The sequence below is a fragment of the Mastomys coucha genome, unplaced genomic scaffold (genome assembly GCF_008632895.1).
Source record: "Mastomys coucha isolate ucsf_1 unplaced genomic scaffold, UCSF_Mcou_1 pScaffold21, whole genome shotgun sequence".
Taxonomy (NCBI): Eukaryota; Metazoa; Chordata; class Mammalia; order Rodentia; family Muridae; genus Mastomys; species Mastomys coucha.
The window spans coordinates 95,718,628-95,727,231 of NW_022196904.1; the positions used below are offsets into that span (position 1 = coordinate 95,718,628).

General features: G+C 39.7%; 1 pseudogene; it reads right to left on the minus strand.

The window, feature by feature from the left end:
• Positions 1–7,670: 7,670 nt before the first annotated feature.
• LOC116100804 lies at positions 7,671–8,604 on the minus strand (annotated as a pseudogene).

Below are 8,604 nucleotides of genomic sequence, written 5' to 3' on the forward strand. Positions count from 1 at the left end.
AAATAAGTGGTAGCTGGTGCACCAAATGGAATGCAGGTCTTATCCTAGCCTAATCTAGTGAGTACTGTTCTATGAAGAGACACAGCTTAAAATCTACTAAGAAACCACCAGCCCGAGTCTGGAGGAGTTTCCTCCAGGAAGTCTTCAAACCTGAGGTCCTAAGAGGTGCTCTAATGAGAGCACTCCCTGAAGTAATCAGTGCTGTTAGCTCTGTAAACCTTTCGACAATAAGAAATCCCACAGGCATTAAAAAAAACAAACAATGATCTGTGGCTGGGAATACAGATTAGTGTTGGAGTGTTTGCCTGGCATGTGTAAGGCCTTGGTTCAATCCCCAGCAGCAAAATGCTATAAACAATGATCTGAAACAGAACTACCTAAAACTCATATTGGTTCAGTATTTCAATGATGGGTCTCAGGCTACCCTATGGACTCTTGATGTTTCCAAGCCTTTGTCTCAGCATTCAAGTTAGAGGTCTCAGTTCTGAGGACAGTAGTGTGAAGTGGGGCTGGTGGAGGAACAGCTATCACTTAGAAGCTGCAAGTATCTGTTCCAGGAGTTGATACCCAAATAATTGGGCAGTGAAAATCTTCATATCAATTAAATGGTATTTACCCATAACCTATGTACACTCTATCATATATTTTCAACCATCTATAGATTGGCTATGACACCTAAAGTGTTTTCATAAACTCAATACAGACCTTTTTATTTGAGGGCTTATTACAAGGTCTCCCTCTTTAACCTAGAATTTGCATTATCCTACCTTGGCCTCACTAGTGGTAGAAAAATATTTTTTCTCACTGATTTCTTTTTTGTTGGATATTTTATTTATTCACATTTATCAAGAAATACATATACTTTTTTATTCACAACTACTTTCATCCTTGGATACAGAATCTGTAAATACAAAGAGCTGACTTATTGTTCATCAATTGCATTATATTCCATAAACGAATAACTACCAGAAGATTCAATGCTTATTTATGTTCACACTCAAAACATTTTACTTATGGAATCTGGAGAGATAGTTTAGTGGGTAAGAACACTAGCTGTTCTTCCAGAGTACCCAGGTTGGATTCCCAGAAACCACATTGTGGCAAATGACAGTCTGTAACTCCTGTTCCAGATCTGATGCCCTGTTTTTGGTCTCTGAGGGCACCAGGCACACTCACGGCACACAGACACACAGGCATACAAACACCTACACACATAACATTTTAAAAAATAAATCTATATTTTTAAAAACTAAAAGAAAAGCATTCTAATCCTTCTAATTAAATGAAATTATATCATTGAAAAAGAAAACACATGTATATTCCATGTGTGCATGTGTAAACTAGCTTACGATATAACAGACTCTGTTGTATTATTTTCATTAAAGGAAGTCTGATGTTCCAGAAAATAATAGCAAGAACATGAGGAAGGCTGTTTACCTTTAAGATCTGAAAATGGTTTTCTCTGGCAACATAAGCATTCTCCAAACTGGTTGTTTCTGTGACGTTGGCTTCCTATGCTCTGTGTGTTCACCTGACTTCTGCTGCACAGTAATTGACAGTCTAAGATCTAATTGGAGCTTGGCAGTGTCATTTACACATTGTCATTGGTCTCTTATTTTCTTAGCCTGATGACTGCTCTAATTTCCTATTTGTGGTCAGTTTTTTATAAACAGTGTGATTCACAGCCATGTCTTCATTCCAACTTTGTGATGTCATTACTATAAAACAATTTTAAATACTTCTAGTTACAGAGAAGTAGTTTTTGAAATGTGCCAGCCCTGAGTCTATATTGGTTAGCACTGTGCTTGGAGCTTGGTTAGCACTGTGCTTGGAGCTTGGTTAGCACTGTGCTGGCGCTTGGTTAGCACTGTGCTGGAGCTTGGTTAGCACTGTGCTGGAGCTTGGTTAGCACTGTGCTGGCGCTTGGTTAGCACTGTGCTGGAGCTTGGTTAGCACTGTGCTGGAGCTTGGCTAGCACTGTGCTGGAGCTTGGTTAGCCCTGTGCTGGAGCTTGGCTAGCACTGTGCTGGAGCTTGGCTAGCCCTGTGCTGGAGCTTGGCTAGCACTGTGCTGGAGCTTGGCTAGCACTGTGCTGGAGCTTTAGGTTTTAACACACAAGCAGACATGTAAGATGAACTTGAGCAAATGTTACAGTATCCCAGATTTTCCTCCAGTATTGTGTTGGGCTGAAAACCCAGTCGAATTCTAAATCATACAGAAGAAAATAAACAGCACATCATTCTCAGTCTTTGGAAAGTGGAGCACGTGACTCTATGTGCTTGGTATAACCTCACGAAATGGAGCTTGCAAAGCAAGCCATCCTTTCCTGTGTTGCACAATATAGATTTCAGACAATCTGACCAATGTGGAACAATCATTATCATTTTTTAAATTTCTAGGTGTAGCATGTTACAAATTTCAAGATTGAGAAGGTCAGGTTTGGTGCACTACTGTTTGCCAGAATTTGGGGGTAGCAATGTTACGTATTGAATTCAATGCAAGTTTGTCTGCAAGGACATTCATAAGCTCATGTTGCATAGCTCTCTTACTCATGTCCATATTGAGGATTTTTATACAATCATTCTTACCTCAAAGCTGTTTTATACTTTTAGCTTTTCCAAGCAGTGATAATCATTGTAAAAAAGAAAAAAGAAAAAAAAGAAAAACCAACTGTTATTTCCTGTCACTTCCTACATGCTAGAACCCCCTACATGAGAACAATGACAACAGAATCTGGAATTGAAACAGGGTGTCTCCAGACTATATATGTAACCTGACATTTTGCCTATCCTAATAGTCACCATTAACATTTCTTTTTATAATCTTAGTGTCTCCTTTGATAGAAAAGATAGCAGAAACCCAAGGGCTGAAAGTGCTTAGTCGTTGCTATCACTATGAAGCTATCAGAGACATGAGTCAGAGTTCCAAATCAAGAAAGAGCTAATAAAAGATTAAACTGCCGGGCGGTAGTGGCGCATGCCTTTAATCCCAGCACTTGGGGGGCAGAGTCAGGAGGATTTCTGAGTTCGAGGCCAGTCTAGTCTACATAGTTGAGTTCCAGGACAGCCAGGGCTACACAGAGTAACCCTGCCTTGAAAAAAATCCAAAAAAAAAAAAAAGATTAAACCTATAAGGATGTTTTCAAACACCTGCTATGGTGTTTGGTAAAGGCTGCTTTGTAGAGTGGCTACATAGTACTTCTTGATTCTGAATGAAGGCAGGATAACCATTTAGAGGTTTAGTCAAAAGTTATTCATACCTCCTATAACTATGCTTCAAAATTCTAAAACATCAATAAAATCATTGTTTATTAAATTTTGAAAAGAAAGATGTTATATAAGCAATAAAATGCTTTCAGAAAATCTTATTGTGCCCTTGAACTACAATGAGAAAATGAGGCCTTTTTGTTTGTTTGAGAACTTCATTCATTCATATAACATGTTTTGTAAAATCCACTATTCCTTCCCTCCTAATTCCTTCCATGCTCTCCCCCATGCTTGCTTTTTCCTTCAAACTTCATGTGGTTCTCTGTTACACAGAACTCGTCTACTTCAGTTGTGCCTGTCACAGGCCTAAAAACCTGATCACAGAACTGAGGCGTACTCTTCAAAAGGAGTCAGTCTCCTGAGGTAGTCAGTCACTGGCATCTCCTAACTCAGAGGTGTTCCAGATTGATCTCTGCTATAATCTGTGGAGAGATCTGCATGCTTTCTTTATTCAGATATAAAGGTGCCCTAAGAAATATTTCATTATAGCTAACACTGAGGTTGAACATTATTTCCTGGCCTCCACAGTGTTTCAATAATCCTAATTGATTTCCTAGCTGTAGTTAGCTTGGAATTTCTACAAAGGAGCTGTCTTATCAGACAGGGTGTCTCCAAAGTTAGAGATAGCAGTTAGGCACAAATCATCAGAGCAGTCCCACAAAGTTAGAAATAGCAGTTAGGCACTAATTATCAGAGCAGTCCCACACAAGGCAGAGTTGCTTTACTGACTAGAGAGAAGTTATAGGGCTTCTAGCACTAATTATTTATGTTACGCCAAAGAATGCTAAAATACAACCTTTAGCTGCTTGCCTCAGACAGACCCTGAGAATTTATCTTGGGGCTGCCAGAATAGTCCAAGAAGAATGATACCACTGTTCCTCCACTTTGCACCTGGCTGATTGATTGTACTGACCATGATGTAACCACCTCCTGCCTACGTGACTTCGGTAGTTTGCCCTGTTTTGCTGTATACTATATAAGCCTGATTTCTACTTTGTACAAATTGCGTTCAGTTACAATACTCCCTTGTGTTGTATCTGTTTGTCATTTCTTCGCCAACGCCTTGTCTACCTGATTAGGACCCTGTTCCCCCCACAGGTTGAGGGAGACCCAGACTGGCCAGCCCATGGCAGTCTCTCTCTCTCTCTCTCTCTCTCTCTCTCTCTCTCTCTCTCTCTCTCTCTCTCTCTCTCTCTCTCTCTCTCTCAAAATTTAAAACAAAATGCAATAGTGAGTCTGCTTAGTGTTTCTGGGCCTGGATAGCTTTGAAAGACCATATCTCATTCATTCTCCTGCTCCCAGGACTCATCAATTGCCAATAGTTTCTAAGTTGAGGATGGAACTCCAAGACCATGACAGGATTTTTCATTGACTTGGTCTTGTGGATATAGTCCCAGCCACTGTAGATTCACATGTGCAATTGTTATGTCTATCAAATACTGGTTCCATGCAGCACCACCGTCATTCTTATCATCTTCTGCCTCCTCTTCCACAATTGCCCCTGAGCATTGTTTGGAGGGCATATAATTAAATATACCATTTATACTTAACTCTGCATAGGCAGATGGTTCATTTTGACCATTTTCCCACATATTGCATTTGATAACTTCAGTTATAAATTGTTATAAAACTCACTCACCCTAAAGTCATTCATAACACTTTAGAAGTATCAGTATATAAATAAATTTTAATTCTTGTGCTTTAGATATATTGAGAAGTTACATTTTAATAGATTTAGATTTTTCAAAATCTTAATTGTGGGAAGCCAGACTGACCCAAAGCTTTCTCAGACACCCTGATGAAAGGAGAAAGAGAACTTTATCTCTGTGTCTTATCCAGGAGTTGACTTGGCAAGGCTAGGCTAGGGCTGGAGCTGGTGTCTCAGAGTCATTAAGGCTCTGGTTTCTGGGATCCCAATTCCTTCTCCTTGGCTGTGGTTATCATTCCTAAGGCATGAGGTCTTCTGTGCCAACATTGACTGACTTAGCTTTCAGGGACTTTGGCAATTTTTTATTTTTTTTAACGTTTTCTTAGATATTTTCTTTATTTACATTTCAAATATCCCCTTTCCTGGTTTCCCCTCCGAATATCCCCTATCCCATCCCCCTCTCCCCCTGCTCACCAACTTACCCACTCCAGCCTCATAGTCCTGGTATTCCCCTACACTGGGGCATCAAGCCTTCACAGGACTAAGGGCCTCTCTTCCCACTGATGTCCAACAAGGCCATCCTCTGCTACTTATGAGGCTGGAGCCATGAGTCCCACCATGTATACTTATTGGTTGGTAGTTTAGTTCCTGGTAGCTCTGGGAGTACTGGTTGGTTCATATTGTTGTTCCTCCTATGGTGCTGCAAACCCCTTTCGCTCCTTGGGTCTTTTCTCTAGCTCCTCCATTTGGGACCCTGTGCTCAGTCCAATGGTCGGCTGAGAGAATCCACCTCTGTATTTGTCAGGAACAGGCAGAGTCTCTCAGGAGAAAGCTACATCAGGCTCCTGTCAGCAAGCACTTGTTGGCATCCACAATAGTGTCTGGGTTTGGTGACTGTGTATGGGATGGATCCCCAGGTGAAGCAGTCTCTGGATGCTCTTTCCTTCAGTCTCTGCTCCACACTTTGTCTCTGTATCTCCTTCCATGGGTATTTTGTTCCCCCTTCTAAGAAGGACCAAAGTATCCACACTTTAGTCTTCCACCCTGCAAATTGTATATAGTATGTAGTTCTTTGTGATTCTTATTTTTCATGTACTTACCCTTTTTATTAAAAACATAATCTTTTTTCATATCATATGTCCTGATTGCAATTAACCTTTCCCTCTATACCACCCAGGTCCTTCCCACATACCCTCCCATCCCTATCTACTATGGTACAATATGTCCTCTTGGTCATGAAAAACATTGTGACCATTAAATCTGGAAAAGACAGAAGTTATATGGCAAATTTGAAGTTTATCATCACTTTCAATTTTCCCCTCTCTGACCTCATTCTTTGCCCATAATCACCTTGTTTTTATATATAGTAAGAGACTATCACAAAATGAAAGGCTAAATCAATTATAAGCAGCTTTGAGGGAAACAAAGGGCTTTTTAAGTTCTTCCCACTTTGTTAAAAAGATGGAGGGGGTCCTAAAATGAGCAGCAATGTTCTTTCATGAGGAGAATCCTTTCACAGGGCTCCATGGTAGAAAGGTGGTACATGACAGGAAGATATTTTTAAGTCCAAGACAATTAGCATAGAAGATTAGATGTGTCTGTGCCACCATGACCCTTTCAGGAGAAATGAACAACTAGAGAAGGAAATTGGCAACACTAAGATGACTCTTGCTTCCATCATCATGGCTTTGAGACCAAGCATGGGGACAGGTAGTGTCCTTAGACACCAACCAAGTGTAGGCTTCATTTCACTTCAGCCTAGAATTAAACTATGAATGAAGTATAGTGAATGAACTATCATTGCATTTTCTTCAAAGGGATGATAATGTTACATTTGGAACTCTAGTAAGAACCTAGACGTTCTATCTCATCCACACCGTTCCTGCCTTGGGTAATATATAGTACTACAGAGGTCAATTGAGCTCACAGAGAAAATGTGTTATCCATTGTATTCTACTTTCCATAGAGGAGATAATAAAAATAATAATACAATTATGTATATCCACCTGCATAGCAAAGAACTTGTCTAGGGAGGGGCAGCTATGATATTTAGAGTTGAAGGGTTTCTCATAACAGTTCTGATGGAGAAAGCTGCTTCTCAATCTTAGTTCTCTAGAACCATTAACAAGTTTTGTTGTAAGGAGTGTGGGAAATATTAAAGATGTGTTCTGGAAATCCACTACTGAGAGATGACTTTGCCTATTGGCTTTTGAGACAAGAGCTTAATCTTTGTTTTGGGCCAGCCTAGAATCCTTATATAGCCCAGGCTTGCCTAAACTGTGAATACCATTCTGCATTGGTCTCATGAGTACTTAGATTATGCCAAAATGGGTTTGTGCCATTATACCCAGTTATAGAAGTGGTTGGATATCTATGGATTAAAACTATAATCAGTAAAGATGACTAGGAATAATGGTAGGGTAGTATGAGTCTGACAATTAACTGTGGGGTTTAAAGCTAAAGGAAATGTCCTGTGGTGGAATTAGATTGGTTCATGAAAGCTGCAGTTTATAGAATTTTCTCATTATTTTAAATTTATTTTATTTTACTTTATTTTATTTACTATTAATAGGAAAATTGTCACAAATTAAGTGAGCCACACCCAAAAATAATAATTGTGACAAGGTTGCAGAAACATTCTTTGGTACACATGAATGAACTTTACTCTCAGATTAGAGATAGTTTACAACGAAAGGTGTTTAAGACGTTGATGGACTTCAGAATAGCCTATACTCCTGATTATCTCCTATATTCTTCTATCTTATCTCTCTTTTAAGTACTTTCTTTAACGCTTCTTTCACATCCTTGTTTCTTAGGCTATAAATGAATGGGTTCATCATGGATGTTACTACTGAGTAGAACACAGAGATTACCTTATCCTTTTCATTCATTTTCTTTGAGTTTGGCTGCATGTAGGTAAATATTGTTGAACCATAGAAGAAGATAACAACAATGAAATGGGAACTGCAGGTAGAGAAGACCTTTAGCCTCCCCTCACCTGATTGTATTTGAACCACAGTGGAGATAATATTCCAGTAGGAGAAAAGGATAAGAGAGACAGGTCCTAGGAGGATTATTATACCCATTGCAAATATGACCATTTCAGCTGTGTAGGTTTCTTCTGAAGCCAGCTTTAAAAGTGCAGGAGGCTCACAAAAGTAATGATTGATTAGGTTTGGTCCCTGGTATGGCAAGCATAAAGTAAATGAGGTATCTACTACCGAGACAAATATTCCACTAGCCCAGGATCCTACAACTAGCAGAACACAAACTTTATGTGTCATGATGGTGGAGTAGTGTAGAGGCTTGCAGACAGCTACGTAGCGGTCATATGACATGACCGCCAGAAGAGAGCTTTCTGTACACCCCATTATGAGGAAAAAAAACATTTGCACTGAGCATCCAGCAAATGAAATGGTCTTTCTGACACCTAGAAAGTGCACTAGCATCTTTGGAACAATGGTTGTAGAGAAACACAGATCATTCAATGACAGGATTTTCAGAAAAAAAATACATCGGTGTATGAAGTCGGGAGTCAACATGAATGAGGAGAATGATGAGCAGGTTCCCAAACACAGTGATCAGGTAGATGATGAGAAATACCACAAACAGTAAGATCTGAGTCTGATGATCTGAAGAGAGGCCCAGCAAGATGAACTCAGTCAGATAAGTGTGGTTTAATTTGCCCAT